Source organism: Rhinolophus sinicus, chromosome 12 (assembly GCF_057876585.1).
Source record: "Rhinolophus sinicus isolate RSI-liver-muscle chromosome 12, RSI-T2T, whole genome shotgun sequence".
In the NCBI taxonomy this organism is placed as follows: domain Eukaryota; kingdom Metazoa; phylum Chordata; class Mammalia; order Chiroptera; family Rhinolophidae; genus Rhinolophus; species Rhinolophus sinicus.
Window position 1 is genome coordinate 23,410,588 of NC_142512.1, and position 21,967 is coordinate 23,432,554.

Here is a 21,967-nt window from a genome sequence, read left to right on the forward strand (position 1 = left end):
CCCCAGGAGTCAGAGATTCCAGCTGGCAGCAACAGCAGCGAAGAGATGGGAACCAGGGACTTTCAGGTTCTGTAAATTTCCAGGAATGTTGCTTAATCAAGAGAGGACACACGGGTGCATGGTGGAGAGAACACCCTGTTTAGAATCAGCTAGTCTAGGGTTCAAGTCCAGTTATCTGGCTCTGGGCGGTTACTTAATCCTTTGAAGCTCCGTTGCCTTCACTGGGATAATGAACAGTGGTAATGCTCTCTTCCGAAGGCTTTTGGTGAGTTAAAGTAGATACACACAGAGTGGCTAGTGCAGTGTCTGGCACCGTGGAAGTGCCCCATTAAAGTTTGTTAATGGAGTAAAGTGCTTTCATGAAGGAGGTTCTTATGCTGACGATGTTGGTTAAAGAAGTGGTAGAAGGACTGAAAGGACCCTAACCCTTGCGTCTCAAGGCCTCTTTGCTCGACCGCAGAGAGCCCCTTAAGAAATGACTCTGCCACCTCCTAGGGCCATATTGGTGAAAAGGCTTTGTTGATTCCAGAAGGCCCTTTTAACCTGTCCTTGGGTATTTTAAAACCCCATTTAAGCTGACAAAGGATGCTGCATTTTTTCTTGGGGACTGATGACAGTGTTCTTTTGATACATTTTCCGCCTCACTCTCACTAAACCTTGCTGTCCATCCAGGCAACTGTAACCCATGGTGAAGAATATTTGATGAGGGAGCAAGTAAGTGGGGATTTTTGTTCTTAGGGGAATTCAAAGAGGTTAAAACAGAAGGCACTACCTCATACAGCAACTCCAGAACACTGAGAAGGAAAGAAACAAATTGCCCACGTTCTCCCACCTGTTTGAGAACAGAAGGATTTGCACTGAGTTATGTTAGCTAAAAAATGTACCCTTGTCTCCTTGTGATACAGAGGCCTTCAGCACACGGATGCTTTCTGAAGGGGAATCTACCCCCCACGCCGACACACCCTTTCATACTGATAATAGCGGAGGCAAAGCAGGCCTTTATATCAATATGTTCTGCGTCCTTCTTAGCAGCTCTGCTTTTTCTATTCTGCATTTGCTATTTTAAGCGAGTACATAATGCATCAATTTTCTGACTCTTACTCAATGCCACTGCTCCAGAGAACTGAGAACTTGGTAATCTCGTCAGGCGGCACAGAACAATATTCTAACAGATGAAACATTCCATGCAGCCTTATTTGCCTTTTCCTGGGATGGGGCATCTATTTCTGGCCCTAAAATGAGAGAGGAACCAGTGGTGGTGGCCCAGGAATCCCACATCACAGAAACCATGCACCACGCCGCTGCTGCTGGAAGACACATCAAAGACCCCGTGGGGGCTCCAGTCCCTTCAACTGCTCTCTTATTTTTTATTTTAAGTTCCCAGAAATGGGTTGTTTGAATTCAGGCTGGAGCTTGCTGGCTGGAAGCGAGAGTGTGGGTTCTCTCAGGCTATACTTGTGCTTTTCCTGCCTGCCATGAAGAGGTCCTGTTCTATCTGTGATCGCTCAATTGATTTAAGAGCCCAAGAGGAAACTTTATTTCCCTGCCCCCACTCTCTTAAGAGATTTTGATGGGAAGTGTCCCCATGTGGCTTCATGACAAATTTGCCTTGACCTTGAGTGCAGATACACTTCTAGTAGAAAGTCAATTGCATCTGATATCGTGGTGGGCAGTTTTGGCAGATTTCCCTGCTGTGTGTGTTTACAGCTTTAGTGGCTTCTAATACAGACCTTATTTACTGCCTGCAGGGTTACTTGGGAGAGAGAGCAACACAATTGGCCGCTACACCCCTTGGCTCATAAATGGGTTAGTCACATTTTCCAAAGATTTCCTCTTTATACCTGGCTGGCATAGATGGGCTGGGCCACTTCCACCAATCCCTCCAGTTTCTGCTCGTTTTATCTCACATCAATTATAAAAGTGGAACAACAAATTAGACTGAGTACATAAGTGATTCTTGAAGAGTGAGTAATTCCGTAATAACTACACCACTGCTTTCTTTCTAAAGAACTAACTCATAGCATCCAATGATTCAACCATCCCGATGGGGACCTAGAATTACTGGCTCCACTTCATTAGCATGAAAACAATCAAACCAAATATACTCTTCCTCTGGGACTGGAAGTCAGACACCCTGAGTAATATTTAGGTCACTGCTGCCTGGGTAAGTCTGAAAAATGGTTCGTGCCCTGATTAGACAGTTACGTATTTGTTTTAAACGACTGTCATAGGAAAGGAGAAGACCCGCAGGCTTTTTAAGGCACAGAGAGGATCGATGAGTAGTGCCGAAACGATCTGAAGTGGGCTGAAGCAAGTAATCGCTTTGTCTAGCTTGAAGCATATTACCATCGGCTCTACAGCTGAAATCCAATGTCTGCGTTTGGTGACTACAAGTGTCCCCACATCCTCTTGTCTCCATATCTGGAGCCCATAGAGCAATGATTCTCAACCTTGATTGTACATCAAGATTATTAGAGAAGCAGCTGAGAAACAGTGGCCCCAGTAGTGGTCAGGCCCCACTTCTAGGGACTCTGAGTCGACTGGTCTGTGTGTGGGCTCTTGGACGCGGGTTTTTTAAAGCCCCAGTTGGTTTTCCTGTCTGTGCATGGCCTGCTGCAAAGCATCAGAGCATCACCTTCCCAGGAAGAGGCGCTGCCTTGCTTTGCCTCAGATAAGTGCTCCAATCATCAGCGTGGGAAGTGGCTTGGCAAATGATAGCGTTCCCTTTATATACAATTTAACTGATTAATCCAACTTTTTATGAAGATGAATGATAAATATATACGAGTGAATAGTTACATAAGAATTATTTGCAGCAACTTTTTAGAAGTATTTTGTACAGCAGGGGCTGAGCCCCTAGAGGGTCACTAAGCTCAGAGGAGGCCCGTGGAGATGGGAACCCCGTCTGGCCCCCTTGCTCACCCTTCAGACAGCACCCCCGCCCCATCACTCTGTAAGCACCCTCTTCTTGTCCACCTCTCATCTCTTTATTCAACAGAGATGTCGTGGGATCAGACCATGTGCTGGCCCTTGAAGATACAGAGGCATATAAGACAGGTCCTGCTTCTGCCCTCATGGAGCTTAAAGTCTGCTGTGGAGACTTAGGTAAACATGGGTTACACACTCATCACTGTTCAACCATAAGCCTGTGAAGAGCTCTGAACATAACACGTACAGAATGCCATGGAGTCACATGGTGGGGACCTAATCTAGTCTTTTTCTTTATACTCCTGGGACATTGGGGAACACTTTCTTGAGGAAGTGATATCAAATTTTAATATTACCTTTTATTTAAAAAAGTGAATAATAACTGCACATGGTATAATATTCACAGGTACCAGAGAATATACGTGTATAGGCAAAGTATGCTTTCCTTCCACCCTATCCTCTGGCTTCTCAGGTCCCTGCCCTACAAGCAACCACAGTTCTACCTACTGTGTATCAGTCCAGACACTGTTGTACGCGAACAGGGTTCTGTACAGCTAATACAGAGACACACACATATGTATGTAGCCTGTATATGCGTGTGCATGTATATTTATTAGGGGTGTGGCTTTAAAGCTAAAACCTCAGCCTTTAACCATCTTAAAGGAATAGCTTTCACTTCTGACGTAGAAATGATAGTGATGGGAACATGTTTGTTATGGAAGACGATCCTGGAGAGCCACTGGCTCATGACCGTGACAAGAGTGATCCTAAGTTTCTGGCTGTTAATCAGTGTTTCATCACTTAAATATGAGGTGTGACCTTCCGAACATAGAAGAGGTTCATTCTAAAACATACTGTTGTTGGACACAGTTGGTTTCCACAAAATTAAAAAAAAAAAATCTAATTAGATCATGGTGTACCTTTTTAATGGACACTCTAAAAGAGTGGCACAAATCTGTGTTCTTTTTGTGTGTTTTTTTTCCAGATGGGCATCATGTAGAATATGAGCCAATCTGACATTTTAAGCCAGTGCCCTTAGAGCTGCGATGTTGCCCCAGGACAAAGCTGGATAACAAGGGTTGTGGGTTATTCCTGGGGCCCTAGCACCCCCCATTAGCAGCTTACAGGGAATACTAACAGCAGCACATTTCGCTTTCACAGCAACCTCCCACCCCCAGTCAAAAGAGTTCAAGCCCTGGAAGCGCTGGGAACTCGGACCTGGGGGCAGCTCTCCCATCTAGACAAGGAACGCCTGTAGGGGACGAGTTGTCTGAGCCCAGAGGAGGTGAGTGTCCATGACTTACAGCCCCGCGTCACACTGCGGGGAGCAGCGGTGGGCAGGATGGGCGGCCCCTCCCACCAGGGGGACTCTGGCTGGGCCACAGCCGGAGAGACGCCGCGAGCTAAGGGGCGGACCCCAGGTGACGGAACAACAGTTCCCGTTCTCTTAATCCTTTTTGACAGACAGCTGTCAATAACAAGTGGGCGGGGCCGCTGTAAAGCTGCTGCCTGGGAGGAATCCTTACCCCTGCCCGGTGCCATCCAGCCAGCCTGGGTTCTGGGCACCCCCAGGGGTTCACGACCTTCAGCAGCTTGGAAAGGGCTGCTGCCCTGGGAACAAGGCAGGGGGGTGGGGGGCGCGTGGCGACAAAGGAAAGGAAAGGAAGGGGCGGGAGGGAGAACCAGGAGAGCGAGCGAGACAAAGAAAATCTGTACCCGCCCAGGGTGGGCTGTGGCGGGGGAGGCGGTGCCCCGGCAAAGGCTGCCGCTTTTAGCGCCACCGCTCTCGTGGTCGCCATGGCAACGCGCGCATTAGCGATTCCATCTGACATTAAAATGCCGCCGCCGCCGCCGCCACCGCCGCCGGCGGCCGGAGCGGGGGTGCTGCGGGCCGCGGGTGGGAAATGTGCGCTCAAACACACGCACGCCCATCGAGGGGGCCGGGCACGGCTGGCTCGGTTTAGATCGGAGTTTTATGCATCATTTATAGTGCCCCCCACTCCCAATCCGCCCTCCCTCCTTCCGGCCGTTTTTGTTTGTCTTTCCCGAGAAGGTGATGCTTTGGGGCTTCGATCGTCTGCCGGCATATTGATCGGCTCACGGGCTGCTGGAAGGGAAGGGGCTAGGGGTTCGGGTCAGCTGATTGGTTTACGATAAAAACATCAAGAAATGGACTATTTGGGGGGAAGTAGCAGGCTTTCCTTCTTTTTTAAATCAGGGATCCATATCAGCCAGAAGCAGTTAAACGGAAATGGAGGCGAAAGGGCTACTCCTGCAGACGTGTGAAAGAGGATTAGTGGAAACCCTGAGGACAGGCCCACGGGAACCACCCGGCGGCAGTCTGCCCCACGTGACCGTCTTCCTGCTTGGATTCCTGCTCTAGAAAAAGAAAATCAATCTGTCTTCCTTTTCTTCTCTCTCTCTCTCTCTCTCTCTTTTGTACTTGAAGCCCAACCTCATGGTATTATCTCTCTAACTGTATTTCAGCATAAACAGGGAGAAGCTCATGAAATTACACTCTCTGAGGGTGGCCGCCAGTCTAAATGATCTCTGTAACTGCTGAGCCCACAGCAGCACACACTCGGTGAGGGGAATGACCTGGCTGCTGTACACAAGTGAAGTCTGCAAGGACTTCCCAAGGTCAATCTCTTGAATGCAATAGGGACCAAGCCCAGAAACATCCTGTTAGCTTGGATGCCTTGCCATGAAGTCAAAGACCAAAGGGTGTGGTTGGGAAGTTTTTGAAAACTCAGCGAATAGTAAAATGTGGGCAGGAACATAACGCCTTTTTATCCCACAGGTGAAGTCTCCCCTTTATGACACATCTTGCCCTGGGTCAGGAACATCCTACTTCGTAAGATAATGAAGAGGCACATTGATGAATAATAGGCGTGTGACAGAGCGCCGTGGGCTGGCAGGAGCTGGCTCCCGCCTGCTCTGCTCTCAGATGTCTCGGAGAGCTGCGGGATTCCCAGGAGTCAGAGGGCACCACATCTGACTGGAGTGCCGTTTCCTGACCAGCTGAATTTGGTTTCTTTATCTAGACAGGCCTGTCTCCATTCTGAGGGTCCTAAGTGCTCCAGGATGATCTTGGTAGCCACTCTGGTCTGCCAGGGTAGGGAGGAAGGATGCTTTTCAATCGATCTTGCCACAATCAGTGACAGACGAACTACGAATAAAAATAATAGGCCAACTGCTAGGATTCTTGCATTCCGGAATTCTAACCTTCCCATATTCAAAGATGACTGGCAAAATTCATCTTCCTTGCAGGTGGACTGTCAGCCGGTAGATGAATAGGGAAAGGAAGGACCACTGATGCTGAGAACACTGGGCAGGGAATTTGCCCCTTGGTTGTAAAGACAACACACTTTCAATAGTTTTTTCCGAAAAGACCAAACCTCAGTTCTGGAAGCTGAGAATTCTAGAACTGGAATGGAGTTCTGCTTTAAGCAGGGAAACAGCTAAAACATTCTGGCTAGAAGCCTGTCTATTTATTTCCTAAAGACCTCTCCCTGAGGGACAGATGGCTGGTGCCTCCCTGTAGTGTGACTGCATTCTGACAGTGAAGTTCTCCTAAACCATGTCAACCAACCTACTCCTTAGAAACACACCTAAAATAGGGATGAGAAGGCCCAACGGTGAATATCATTTCTGTAGTCTAAAATGGTGTTCTGATAGTGAATATTAAAGCCGTCTTCCTTTAGATGCTAACTGTGTGTGATAAAGGCCCACAAATTCCCACACAATCATGAACACACTGAAAAGAACGCCGAGGAAGTGACAGTAAGAAGAATTTTCACTGCCTCATACAAGTTTCTCCTATGTTTAGTAACCAGAGCTTTAAGGAGCATTTAAATATAGATACTAGTGAAATTAATGACCGGTAATTTAAAGTGACTTGGGAAAACATTTGGTGAGATATGGTCCATGGAACATTAACCAGCCAACCTGGATTACACAAACTTAAGTTTCCCTGAGACACAACGAATATTCGTGTTCACGGATCTCACCCCACCTCACCATCCGGACTCCCATTTCCCCACTGCCAGTCTGATACTGTCTCCTGATCATGAGTGGGAACCCTTGAACTCAGGATTGAAAAGCCTTTAAACCAAAAAGATTCCCCGTCAGAATGAGAGAATTCTGTCCTAAACGACCCTAGTTTCTTGAAGGCCTTCTTAATTTTTAGATGTTGATTTAGGACGAGTTACAGCATGATAGTGCTTGGAGGGGATACTTGGTGAACGTATTAGGAAGGTGAGACATACTGTTTCCTACACAGGCAGCGGAGTCCTGACGGAATGGGACACAGAGCCAGTAAGATGCCATGCTGAGATGGGGAAGGAGGAGGGTGGGATGACCTGCTACAGAGGGGGTGTGGTTGGGACGCTAAGGGGCAGTATAAGGACCCTAGTGACAGGGAGCCCAAGGAGAAATCAGCAGGGACAGAGAAGCCAAGACTGATTTATGCTGCACTTTTGAGGAGGGCTGGCTCCACCTGTGTGTTCCACGGAGCCCCGTCACACTGCTTGTCCACGTCCTCACTGTCTCGTGTCCCCAAGCTTCTCAGTCAACAGTGCATGCTCACACCACTTCCCTTTGCTGCCAGCCACATGTCAGAAAAGGGACTCGCGCCACAGAGGAGGGAGGGCCCGAGGGCCTGCTAGTGGCCAGGAAGAGAAGGGAGGAAAAGAGATGGGAGGACAGGAGAGGAGAGGAGAGAGAAAAGAGTATTCAGCACAGGAGTGGACCTTCAGTTATAATCCGACCACTGCATTTTACAGTGCATTTTACAGGTAAGGAGCCAGGCCCAAAGAGGTTGTGAATTATGCAAGATCACTTAGGTAGTTAGTGGCAGAAGTGAAACTGTCACCTAGACTTCAGATTTCCGATGCAGGGTCCATTCATCTAGGTTATGAGAGGAAAGAAAAGGGAAGTACCAAATACCGCCAATAATGAAAGCGCAACATGCAAATGAAAAACAGAAAAACTCTCCACAGGAAACACAGAAGACTCTAAAAATCAGTCCAATTAGTCTTTGTGACAAAACAATGAACCTGAGACAGTTTCCCACGGAGAGTGCCACTTCTGGAGTAAGAATGGTTGGGGAAAATCCTGACTTCTCCACAGACTCTAAACCTCTCCAAGCCTCAGTTCCCTCAGTCATGAAATGTGGATAATAGTAGTATCACCCTCATACAGATTTTGTGAAGCTCAAAAAATCACGATCCATGGCAAAAACGCTTTGTCAGCAGTGTCTGGAGCTTAAGTGCTTAATAAGCATTTACTATTATTATGATTGCTACAGAGTTACTATAACCAGGGATAAATTAGTTCTTCTTACTAGAAGAATGCAGTAAAAAATACTCGATGCTTTTCTACGCATGGAAAAGCATGTCTATTTTCTTTGGGGGCTAAATGAGTATATATATCTTTCTGAATTTCCCACAATAAAAAAAGAAGCATCCTTTTTTCTTTTGTCTTTGATGGAGCATGCTTCCTTCTGATACCAATGTACTTTTTTCCTTTATTGGTGTGAAAGTCCCAGTCTCAGTTTCACAACTAAAAAAAAGGGTTGCTTCTTAGCAGAGTGTCACAAACTCTTGCCACACCAATGGGCTCGGGCATACGATGGAAACAATGAAGAAATTACTTATTTCTACATTTCATTACTTGGGTTATCCTTAGAAAATCAACTGGGCTTAGATTATAGCTGAGATTAGGAATTCTCAGTCTGAAAGATTTCAGGTGCCAACATGCTTTTTTCACCATCTGTAAAATGGGCATCATGAGTTTCAATCAATTAATATGAACGGGAAACTACAGACTCCGCCTCTAGATAATACTGGTCTGACCACTGATCCAATGGCCCGAAGACAAACCTCCCCTCTCTCTCTCCTTCTCCTTCCTGGTGTGGATTTCTGTGGCTATCTCATTTAGAGACTTGACTCCTGAAGAGTTTTACATTCCTGGATATTTTTAGCCTCATTTACTTTAACTGTTCAAGTGTAGTTACCACATGGCACACAGCTGTGGGAAGCAGCTGCTGGCGTTTGATTTCTAGTCAGTATTACTTGACATTTCTCGTCAGGTGATTTCTAAAATTCCTTGTATTTTTTTCAGGAGATCTCAAGAACTTTTTCCTCCCCCTTGGAGTCTAAGGTGTAACGTCAGAGGTGTGCATCTGAGAACCTGCTCCATCCAGTTTGGGGGTGAATCCAGAATCCTGCTAGAAAGGAAGCTTTCAACATTCGGGACCCAAATATCTCATCCCCAGAACTGTCAGGTTCTGATATCAGAACTACCAGGGACAGCTGGCTCTGATCCTGGAAGCTTCCTTAAGACCCTCCCCCCGTTTTCCAATTTGAGGAAGAGTGCTACTGTTTCCTGGAGTCTCCGGAGGAAAACAGAAAGGACAGGATGAGGCCGCTTGCTGGCCTGCTGGAAGCCTACCTTCAGTGACCACAGCTGAAATGTACAGGAGGTGGGTTACTCAGCCGGGGGAAAACGTGGACTAGCCCAGAGGCTTCTTCCTGCTCTCTCGCCCTCTTTTCTCTCCTCCACACTCGCTTACTTGCCTTTCTCTCTAGGTCATTCAGCTATGAGTCTCTTGGTTCACCCCCCCACCCCCACCCCACCCATCTCCCTGATGTTTTAGCCTTCAGGCCTTTTGCATGTACTGCTCCCACCTGGAAGACTCTTGGTCCAAGGTTGGGGTCTTGTTCACTGTTGTATCTCCACTTCCTTAGCCCAGTGTCTGGCCCAGCACATAGTAGGTGCTCTATGAATATTTGCTGAATAATGTTCCAGACTCACCAAGAACTCGTTCCATTTTTTTTTTTTTTGCCTCCTATATAGTTTTCAGACTGTATCAAACTCTGTGTTCCTCAAATCACCTCACTAAGCCTTCTATTTTATCACAGTATCTATTCCAGTCAAGTCCTTCATTACTTTTGAGTTTGAAAAATCTTCAATTGCACATAGAGGTGTGAAAATGTGACACTATAGACTCCTAGTCAGTGTCTGTGTCTAAGATAAACACACAAATGAAAAGTGAATAATTTGACTGGAGAACTGAAAAGAACCAGAGACGTTCATCTGTATCCTGGTCATTTTCCTTCATGACGTCTTCTTTTTTTTGTGGGCTGGTAAGTCTGGACCCTTATTTTCAAGGCATAATTATTCTTGACAAGGAGATAGCATTTCCAACCAACAAAAATCTTCCACTGACCATCTGGAACTGTTTTTCATTTCCTTTCAAGAGAATTCTTCTTACAGTAGAGAGGAAATTTTCAGTTACATGCAGTTTCCACTAATGTCCCCTTTCCCCACCCCCAACCTTCTGCTTTAAGCAGATAGGAGCCAGTGCCGGCAGCTGCCATTATCAGCAGTTACATACAGCACCACTGCTGGTTTCTCTACAACTATGTTCATAAGACTACTTTTCATACTACTTTTCACCATGGGTGTCTTTTCCTGGCCCTCACCATCAAGTGGTATCTTAAGTAGTGGCAAACATGGAGGCAGGCAAACACATGCCTCTTCTAACTGTAACACCGCGTTTGGCACAGGATTCAACTTTTTGCTTTAAAAAAGGCCACAGACACAAGGTCTACATCCAAACAGAGGGCTTCGGAATGACAGCGATGGCATCTGAAGTAGTGCTGGGTGCTGCCAAACCCATCCTGGGTGCTGGCAGGTGGCAGCTAGCCACAGTAGGGGGGGTCCACGTGGCTGTCCGAGGGGTGTGGGTGCACACGGAGACACATGCTAACGGTGTGTCTAGTCTGCTGAGATGCTGCCAGGCTCAGTGGACTATACTCCAAAGATCTGCTTGCTGGCCTCACTGATTTTACATTCCAGAGACAGCCTGACAGAACGGCAGAGGCAAGACACTGTCTGCACCAGTCAAAGCGAAGCAAAAGCAAAACAATTTGATTCTTAGGGCCACCAAGTTGGCCTGTTTGGGATCTACCGCACGTAAGCCTTGCACCTTTCCTGTCGCGCCAGACCAATGGTTTTGGGGAAGAAGGCAGCCTGATCAGAGAGTCTAACCTCCAGTGCCCTTTGGAGGGCTGGTGGCAGGACACCAAGACCCTTATGACCACCACAGGTGGCAGAGAGTAAGAAGGTGGCACCAGTTCAGTGCAGGTCTCCTCAGATTCCGGAAGTCCAAAGGGAGGGGAACTAACCCTGACGTAGAACTTGAGGGTATGTGTGTGGGAATTCTGGGGAGGGGTAGTGTGGAAGGCTGACAAATGGCCCCGGAAAAGTATCAGCGACAAAGGAATGATAAAAATGTGAATCCTTCTGGGCATCCTTTTCTGAGCTCCATCTTTCTCTTATCTTTCAACCAGAGATGATCTGCCTTCTTGTGAAACTCCACACAAGTTTATATCTGCTACCGATGGGGCCTACTCGATGATACGAATTCAGAAATTAAGAGATTATAGCAGATGGAACAGTGTAGTGCCAGCATCTCATGACGACCCATGGCCTTAAAAGAGGTGCCCGTAGTTGGGTATTTGGATCACTCTAAGAAGCATACATGGGGGGATATTAAAAGTTGATGAGACCCAGTGTTAGGTAGAATCTCACTAAAAAGTCAGTGTAGGTCTTAAGAGTGCATAGAGATGGGTATGACCATTTAGCCACAGCGGAGCTGAGGCTTCCACCCCCATTATTAGGAGTAAAACAATTTTATTTAGCTTTAGCTCCACTAAGGTTACATTGCCTGGTGGTTACAAAATGAATGAGCTATATCCTCTCTAAGAAGCCAGTCTTCATTACTGCACCGGCTTCCCTGGGTTTTCCAAGTCAATGGATTCAGCCAACAATTGGTGTCTTGCCTTTGGTCCTGTTCCTTGCTCTGCCAGAAGCACCTGACATGGCCTTAGGGACACCCTGTCACGTGGCTTCCACGTACAGCACGCTCTTCTCTTCCTGCTTTTTCACCATGCGTCTTGTCTCCTCCTCTTCCCTTTACCTCTATGGCTTCAGGTTATTTTTAATCTGCTGATAACTCCCAAATCCATGCCTCTAGTCCATGTGAACCCCAAACCTTCGATTCAAACGACTCCTGGACATCTATCTCTGCTTGGATGGGAGGCAGTTGGCTTTACTGCCCACCCACCCACCCACCCAACTGCTCAGGCCAGAAGCTGGTGTGTCCTCCTTGACTCCACCTTCCCTGTCTTACTCCACAGCGATCCAGCAGCAAGTCTGGTGGATTTTACCTTCTAAGTCTCTTCCGAATCCCTCTTCTCTCCCTTCATCCTTACCGCCACCTCGCTAGTCAGACTTCCATCCTATCTCACCTACGTCACTGTAACAGCTCCTCTTCGGTCTCCCAGCCTCCCGTCCACTCTTCAAGCTGCAACCAGAATGATCTCAGTAAAATATAAATATGTAAGTTACAAATGTGATCGCTTGCTTGAAGCCTTCCTTTAGGAAAAAGTCCGGATTCTTTCTGGTGTCTCTGTGATCTGCTTACCTGTCCAGCTCCCGTCCTTCTCCCTCCCTCCCTGCTTTCCTGGCTCCAGCCCCACTCCAACTGTTTTCAGTTCCTCCATGTGCTACGCTTTCTGGCTTCCACAACTGCGTTTCTGTTTGCTAAGCCACTCTGTTCCTCTTTACCCCTTCCCTAGTCAAAGTTTATCCTAAGGAAATAATCTAGAATGCTGACAAATATTTATCATAGAATGCTCATTACAGCACAAATTACAATGAAAAAAACTACCAAACTGCCCAAAAAACATAATTTGAAATGACTGCATAAAGTTTTGCATTAATAAGAAATTGCTCGTAGTATATTAAGTGGGAAAATCAAGTTATGAAGCTTACTTTCCATCACAACTTCACAGATACTAAAACAGTAGTTATTTCTGCATGGCAAAATTCTAGGTGATTTTAAGGTTTTTCTTTAGACTTTTTTGTTTTCCAACATTTCCCCATGAGCATTCAATAATTACTTTCCTAATTAGGGAAAAAAACTACGTATAGTTTTTTTTGTTTTTGTTTTTTAAAAGAAGACCATGCCTGAGCAAGGTAATATGAGGGCTGATGTAGACAGGGAAGATTCTGTTTCTCAGGAAGGACTGCTTTGTAGAAAAGTTTAAATCCTTAACTGGTATGATGGCAAGAAGTTTATCAGGGAGTCCTGTAACAATCTGTTGCAACGTTTGAAGTAAACAGCTGAAGAGGGTGGAGATAGTTACTGCTGATGCTCCATTAACACATGTTAGGGCTAATATTAATGCCTAATTTTGGGGATGTGTGTTTCCATTCCTGAATAAGTCCCACCCCCTACCCTTCCTCTTTACCCTCCTGTGGATATGGGCATATAGTCTGGTATTGTTAAACCAACTGGAAGTCCACCAGAAGAAATGGAATTGAACGAAGTCTGGTCAATGCTCAGAACCCCCAGCTGCTGTGTTTCAGTCAACAGGGAACAACAGGTGTCATCCTTGGCAATCTGTGTGCCCAACGATGAACAGAGAACGGGAAGTTAACACACAAATGTTCTGTTCTCCAGAAAAATGAAAATCATTCAGCTAAGTCCATGCAGCTGGATCCAGTGGCCATATGTGATACGTTAGTCCTTGCAAAGTAACAGGAGACATTTAGTGCGCGCCTGAGAATTTTACATGGGGGGGGGGGGCGGTTTCCTGCTGAATCAAGCATGTATGCTATTTCCATTAAAGGTTCTTTTCCGTCTTAATTAAATTGGGGGTTTTATCTAGAAGTAGCATTAGAAGAGAATGATATACTTTTGGGAAAACGAGAACAAACTTGTAGTTGACACAAAAATGTCACCTTAAAGCATACAATTGACAACACAGCATCTTTTGCTCATTGAAGTATAATGGCGGATTATGTGTTCACTTTATGACCCAGCACACAGCATTTGTTGCAAAGCATATGTTAAAATAATTAATCAAGCAAACAGTTTGAAAACATATTTTTTTGCAACAAATATTTCAATCTCTCTGAAGAGAAACAGTACCTTGCACTTATATAATATTTATATAAAATGCAGTAACATTTAGATCAGAAGCTTGAGGCTCTCCAAGTGTTTTCCCTGTAGAAATAAGACTGTAGCAACTTGAGGGGAGAAAGGCAAATTTCTTTCTTATGCTTAACTCTATTCCTAAGGAGAGTGTATGCAAAGTCAGGAGAGGCAGAACATGGTGAAAGGAGGGGAGCAGAGAAGAGTTACTTGACTTCCAGGCTACAGACTCCGTTATTTCCTAGGTCTAGAAGAAAGGTAACCAGCATGAAACCATCAGTCCTGTCTTGATGATGGAAAGCGAAAAAAGTCCTATTGTGTCACGTCATTTAAAACTCTAAAGGGATTTTTATTATTACAGCTGGATAAAGAGAGTGGGTTCTTATTGGTTTAGGTATTAAAATGAACCATAAATGTGGCTGTTTGGGTTAAATGAGTGATGAATCTTACGTGCTGGCTTAATTTCCCAGATTTTCAAATGGATAATTCTAAAGGCAATGTTAATTTATTTGTTTCTCAGAATTACATTTAAGTTGGAAAAAAACGATAGTATGAATAATAAAGTATTATTATGCAATATATATTTCATTTTAAAGTTTGAATTGTTTCTTGGAATCTGATCTGGGTTTCATCTGCAGAATTTTCCACTTGACACCCCTAAACACTGGCAATATTCCAGCAATTGTTACTGACTCCTTTAAGCTTCATTACCCAGGATTTCAGTTTGGTGGTTTGAAAAAAAGTCTCATGAATTGCATCCTTTCACAGTTAGAAATCGAAGGGTTCACACTTCTTGTCAGCAGGAAGTGGAGGTTGGGAAGAATTCTATTTTTGGAGTTGAAAGGCCACCTTTGACCCAGAAATGTGAGGTTGGATGAAAGACATTTCTCGGTTCTGTCTTACTTGATTTACCCAAGGAATGAAGAACCGTACAAGAGGAGTGCAACTTCAGCAGACTTGTTCCCTCCTAAGATAACCCATATTAACTACATCTCAAGAATTTTAGATTTTTCAGGTGTTTATTTTGGTCTTGTGTGACCCATGTAACAATCATTTAAATTTAGATTATTCAAAACCTTTCTAATTGAGATCTTGACTGTCATCCAAGATATGAGGCCCAGAATTTATTCTTCTAGATCAGGGGATGGGAAACTAAGGCCCATGGGTCAAATCTGGCTTATGGCATGACTTTTACATATAAAGTTTTATTGGAACACAGCTATAGCCATTCATTTACATATTGTTTAATGGATGCTTTTATGCTACAATGTAAGAGCTGAGTACTTATAACAGAGATCATAGGCTGGCCCTCAAAGCCTAAAATATTTACTATCTGGCTCTTTACAGAAAAAGTTTGTCGACCCCAGGTCCAGAAGGTCTATAGAAACACTGATGTTAAAGAGTCGGAGCTATGAATGCCAGTATCATAAATGTTTGATTTTTAGTGTCTAATTGATATGTATAATTGGCATGAGCTACACCAATGACAAACAACATATTAAAACTCCAATTATGAAGTGAACAGTTTGAACAGAGGGCTCCTCACTAAGCAGCACAGGGGTCCATAGAGAAAACAATCCATAGAGAAGGAAATGTAATCCTAGTATACTACTTGTCTCTGAAGGAAACAATGTTTATAAAATTACAGTAATATGCGAGTTATTGGTTTCCCTCTTTAGAGTCGGTCATCAACGTGTGAAACAATGTAAATATGAACACTTAAGGTATAGGTGTCAAAAGTTCAAGCAGTTATATCTTTATTCTAAAAAGTTATATCTTAATTCTACATAGTGGTGAGTTAAGAGACAGCGTCTGGAGTTGATGGAGCATGAATATTTTTGTATTTCACTAATTTTAAAGCTCACATGTTTTTCAACCTTTAATATCTTTGAAACTGGGATGCTCCTTACAGCTTGATGATACCTTAAAAGTATAGTTGGAGCTCTTGTGTTTCCTTAGTGGAATATAAAATCATGGTGCATCTTAAAATAGATGGCATCTTAGATTTGATGATGCAGTATTTTGAGTTGTAAAACCAATCAATAGTAAACCAACAATAATGAAAAAACTAACAATAATTGGGAGGGAGGGAGTGACCAAAGGCAGCTAAATAAACCATCATCTCTTGTAGTCAAAGGTCAATAGGTAATGTCTAAACACGATAAACTAAAAAAAACAGCAGCATAACATTTTAAGCCTTTCTGCTCTTGGATTTTTAAAATCAAATGGTATTAGTTTCTTGTGGCTGCTGTAACAAATTATCACAAACTCGGTGGCTTAAAACAACAGAAATTTATTCTCTCACAGTTCTGGAGGCCAGAAACTCTAGGATTCTTTGCCTTTTCCAGCTGCGGTGGCGACATCCCTCTAATTTCCTCCTCCATCCCATCTCTCTGTGTGTCAAATCTCCCTCTACCTTTTTCGTATAAGCACACTTGTGGTGGTACTTAGGAGTCGCCTGGATAATCCAGGATAATCTCCTAATTTCAAGACTCTTTATTTAATTACATCCACAAAGACCCTTTTTCCCTCCCAAATAAATAACATTCACTGGCTGTGGGATTAGGACATTGATATATCTTTGCGAGCCATTGTCAGTCTACCCATGCAATAGTTTAATTAAAAAAAAAACCACAAATCTTAAGTCATTCTACAACTTGAAGTCTTTCAGTGTCTACCCATAACTTCCAGGATCAAGTGCAAATGATGCACTGGTTAAAAATATAATCTCTACACCAAACCACAAGGAACAAAATAAAAATAGATAAAATGGACTTCAAAATGAAAAACTTTTGTGCTTCACAGGACACCATCAAGAAAGTGAAAAGATAACCTGCAGAATGGGAGAAAGTAATTTGCAAATCGTGTATCGGATAAGGAACTTGTATCCAGAATATACAAAGAACTCATAGAACTCAATAATAAAAAGACAACACAATTAAAAAACTGGCCAAGGATCTAAATAGACATTTCTTTGAAGACAAGCCAATTAACCCATGAAAAGAGGCTATACATCATTAGTCATTAGGGAAACGCAAATCAAAGCCACAGTGAGATACCACTCCATACCAAACTAGCATGGCTATAATAAAAAAGACAATAATAACAAGTATTGGCAAGGAACAGAGAATCTGGAACTCTCCTACATTGCTGGTGGAAATAGAAAATGGTGTGCCTGCTTTGGAGAATAATCTGGCAGTTCCTCAAAAAGTTGAACATGCACTTATCATCTGAGCCAAGAATTCCACTCCTAGGTATAGACTCAAGAACAATGAGAACAAGTCCACATAAAAACTTATACATGAATGTTCATTGCAGCATTATTCATAATGGCCTCCAAAGCAGAGACACAACCCAAATGTTCATCAACTGACAAATACTTAAACAAAATACAGACAATCCATATCATGGAATATTATTTGGCAATAAAAAGGAATGAAGTATGGATACATGCTACGACGTAGGAGAACCTTGAGCGCATTCAGCTAAGTGAAAGAAGCCAGTCACAGAGGACTACATATGACATGATTCTATGATATGAAATGTCCAGAGTAGATAAATCTATAGTGACAGAAAGGAGATTAGCAGTTGTGTAGGAGTTCATAGGATAGGGTGTGACTGCCCAAGGGCAGGGGATTTCTATTTAGAGTGGTGAAAAGGTTCTAAGTTGATGGCAGTGATGGTTGCACGACTCTGAATATACTGAAAACCATTGCTTGTATGCTTTACATGGGTGGGTTGTATGGAATGTGAATTATATCACAATAAAGCTCTTCACATGCAGATAGTCCAGTCTACAGAATCAAGGAGTGTGGGGTCCAGTTTCAGCTCCAAGAGGATGTGCGATGGATAAGCAAGAACACACATGTAAGAAGGCTCAGCCTAGTTCCTGGCACACACAGATACCCTACATGAGCACGCTGTTATTTATCTACCCGGCATTTGAAGCTTTACAGGGCTTGGCTCTTGCCTATCTTTGGCCACATTTCATCACTTTAACATTCTTTTCAGGGCAGTCTTTCTCCACAGCCCTGCTCCCCACCCCATACACAGCTTTACTTAATTCTTAGCATCCACTGAAACAGTTTCAACACATCCCGCTTTTACTGGAACCTGTTCTTTCTCCCCCGCCTTCAACCTGGCTACTTCCTCTTTTCATGCCCTTCTGTGTTCCTCAGCGGTATCTCCTCTGGGAACCTTCCCTGAAAGCTCTGAAGACTTCCCTGCCCTGCCCACCGGTCAGTTGTTCCTCCTGTGAAACCCCACAGCTGCCACGGCACGCTTCACCTACCGCGCTTACCATTCTCGATGGCAGTTGTCTGTTTGCCTCATGTGTGACTCGTCTTTATATGCTCAGTGCCTAGCAGAGTGACAAAGAATAAGCAATGCAAGTGCTAAATAACCACTGGGCCTACAGAGAATTCTTGCGGTGCCAGTGGTCTAGTAAAATCTCCCCTAGGGAAAAGAAAAGAAGCGATTTCCGCCGCCCCCCACCCCCCATCCAGACTAAAGAACTTTCCTGTTTCTCTGGGCCTGGGGAGCCTGGCAGGACTCCTTTGGGCCTTATCTTAACTGTGTGCATGTGCGGACCTGGCCCACTGCCGGCCTCCCACAGCGTGACCGGGAGGAGACACACACTGCTTGTCCTGTGGCACCGGTCAAGCCCTATCTCAGCTGTGGCCCAGTCAGCTTATTAACACTACTGATGCACATGTTCGGACATGTGTACTTAGTGGGAAGGGACATCTAAAGAGCAAAAGCGGAGTGATGTTTACACCTTGCAGCATATGGAAAACGCATCTGCAAACGCTGCAGGAGATAATGCTCAAAGAAGGCCAAGAGTCTGGGTACAGGGAGGAACGACGACTTTCGAAATATTCCCCACATCACGCGCACAGACAGCGCTCAATCCAGTGAGGCCTATATGAAACGCCCACTTTACAAGTGGCGAGTGTCCTAACCCAGAGGTCAGGTGGGATAAACTGGAGAGCCAGAAGCAGACGCAGTCAGTGATCTTTAGCTCCACTCCCATGGTTATAATCCATGATATGTTTATTTGCTTATCTGGTTAGAGTTATTGTAAATACGAGGGCGGCCACACTGCATAACTCCAGGGGTGCCCTTCATATGAGTATGGTCAAGGTGAGAGGCACCCCGTGAAGTGGTGAGCTGAGAGACTGCGCAACCATAAGAGGTGACCTTGCTAAATCTAATATGCATAGATAATCCTATGTATATTGAAGCAATAAAGGCTTGCTTGTTTTTCATATGACACTCACCTTTTTTTTTTTTTAAAAAAAACACCATTGTCTAAATTGTATACACGACTCAATGAAATATTTTTTTACTCTGCAACTTTTGTTTTTTTTTTTCAATATTCCAAAGTCATCCCTGTAAGTCTATAGACATAAACCTCATTTTCTAAGTTTTTTAACTCACACAAATAATTTTGCACAGATAGAATCACACTTTTTTGGGTTCAGTCTCCTTCTTCCTTTTCAGTGATATCTTTTAAAGATATATATATATATATATATATATATATATATATACATAAAACTTTATATATACACATACATATGTATGTGTATGTATGTGTATGTGTATATACATATATATATGTGTGTGTGTGTGTGTGTATGTATGTATGTATAAATTTTTTTAAGAAGGGCACAGCTCACAGTGGCCCATGTGGGGATCGAACCAGCAACCTTGGTGTTATTAGCACCAGGCTCTAACCAACTGAACTAACCAGCCACCCCTAAAGGTTTATATTTTAAAGATGTATTTTAAAGCTTATATCCAAACATGAGCAGGACGGAGCTGGTAAAAAGTTTCATTATTGGCCACATCTTGGGGCAATCCCCTTGGCAAATATCAGCAATCTTTTCTTGTCTTGTCCCCAGTGTATTTTATTGCTTAGGGTTAGAAAAACAAAGGCCAGTAGCTCTTAGGGACCCCAGGAAAACATGCCAGATGTCATTTCTGAACGTCAGTACATTCACATACAGAAACATGAGACGCAATTACATATTCTTCATGTGTGTCATACCAGCCAGGCCATTGCTTTTCCTTATCTTTATTACAACAGAAAAGGATCAACATTGGCACATTCTCTCTCTCTCTCTTTCTCTCTCTCTGTTATAGGTCCCATCAAGTTATCACCTCCTTTCTGATCTCTTCCCCCCAAACACCCATGGCTCTGAGTCTGCACCTGTCTTTAGGCAGCGTGGATAAGAACATAGGCCGAGGAGTCAGAGAGAAATGAGCTGAAATCCTGACTCTGCCACTTACTAGCCGCGGGTACTTCCGGGAAGTGACACAGCCTTTCCAGGTCTCAGTTTCCTCATTTGGAAAATGGGAGCAATACCCATCTCATGGGGTTATTAGAAGGTTAAAGGAGAAAAGCGTATGTAAAGCACATGGGTCCGTGGTAGTGCCCAGCACGTCATCAAAACCCAGGAGCACAATCTCTTTCTTTACTGGGCTTCCTTCTGAATGTGTCCCCATTACTAGATTGTAAACCCTTTGAGGGATTAACTATTTATTGAACTACAGGGGAAAGGGACCTAGGCGTAATGGAATACCACGCCACTTCCCACTAACAAGTCACTCTTGGAGAATTGTGACCACTCTCTTATTTTTCCCCTATCTGGCCCCTAATCCATCAGACTAATGCTACGCTACTCTGTCAGCCAGAGGGTAGATTTTCATTAACAAAGACAGCAAGGTGTGAAAGGTTAATTATTATACATTCTTATTGTGATACATTACCTCAGCTCAAATTTTGTATGCAACTGCCCATAGGAATGACACCCCTGATTTCTGAAGGGATCCAGATTTTTGTTGTTGTTGTGGTTCCCTAATAGGCGTCTCTGTGAAGTAGGTTGACATGCTTTCTTCCTTTGCTTCTGTTTGTACACTAAAAGAATCTGAGGTCTGTTTCTCTTTTCTTTGCTGTTTCCTAAAGGTTTTGGGATACTGGGAGTATGCGTCTGAAGCCCTGGGCTAGACTGCTGTGGTCATTATTTTCATTAGATGTGAACAGGGCAAGCTTATAATGGCGACTCATGTCGCCATTTTCCCCCACACTCCTAGAATAACAGGCACTGAGGCCTTCACATACCATGTGGCTGCAGGTTCAGTCATGGATTCCCTCCCCTTGATGCACCTGGCCCGGAGCCCCCAGGCTGTCCGTGTAAGAGCCTTGAGCACTTATCCATTCTGATACTGCACTGATAGAAGTGGCTGTCCCCCTGCGGATTTACGCACTTTGACGAGGGAACAGTGGCTCATCCACTCTCCAGTTTTCCTTTGGAATTCAGTAATGAACTCATTAAATCACCAACTTGTTGTGACAGGCAGTCATTCAGATCCTGATGCTATTGCCATGGAAACCATCCCTCTGCTCCGAGCTCTGTCTGTCTCTGCTGTGGAGCACTCAGGCTCCATAATTACTGTCATCCCCAAATAACACAGAGCCATCACAGCTCTGAGCAAGTCCAGAAGCAGGGGCCATACAGAGCCTCTATTCTGCTTGCAGACGAGTCCCCGTTGGTTTGTGCATTTTTAGCACATATTTCTGTTCTGTACCAGTTGTCTTTTTAATTCCTACATGCTGGCTCATTTCCAGAACCTTTCTTAGAGAAGCAGACAAAGGATTTTTTTTGGGGGGATAGCTGTCAGGGATACCGTTTAAAGAGAACCAAATGTTTCCCCAAATCTTTGTGTTTCCACATATGGAAAAATGAGTTCTCCTTGCCTTTTAGGAAACACCCTCAAAAAGGAACCCCAAATTCCATTACAGTTCATATCCTATAAAACCTAATGGTTTGTGGATAGATCCGTAATGCCCAAGTGCAAGTTCAAAGTGACGTTTGCTTAGTTGTGTTTGCATTATCTAGGCTATTGCTGAGCTCCATTACTGAAGGCTGACCAAGTCACAAAAAGGGAGAACTCATCCCAAGCAGCAACCAATTCTTTTCTGTGTATGTTATGGAGCCTGGTAACAGTGACTCTCAACATAATCAT

The 21,967-nt window shown here is 44.2% G+C and overlaps 1 protein-coding gene and 1 long non-coding RNA gene across 2 annotated transcripts in view; one reads left to right on the forward strand and one right to left on the reverse strand.

The window, feature by feature from the left end:
* The window catches only part of MYO1D (myosin ID), a 285,824-nt gene that overhangs the window by 23,964 nt on the left and 239,893 nt on the right, over positions 1-21,967 (reverse strand). The gene's annotated exons all lie outside the window — the stretch shown is intronic.
* LOC148756489 (uncharacterized) lies at positions 1,226-14,515 on the forward strand. Its single transcript, XR_016022857.1, has 4 exons — positions 1,226-2,383; positions 2,999-3,105; positions 4,090-4,213; positions 9,052-14,515. It is a non-coding gene; the product is annotated as an uncharacterized LOC148756489 (long non-coding RNA).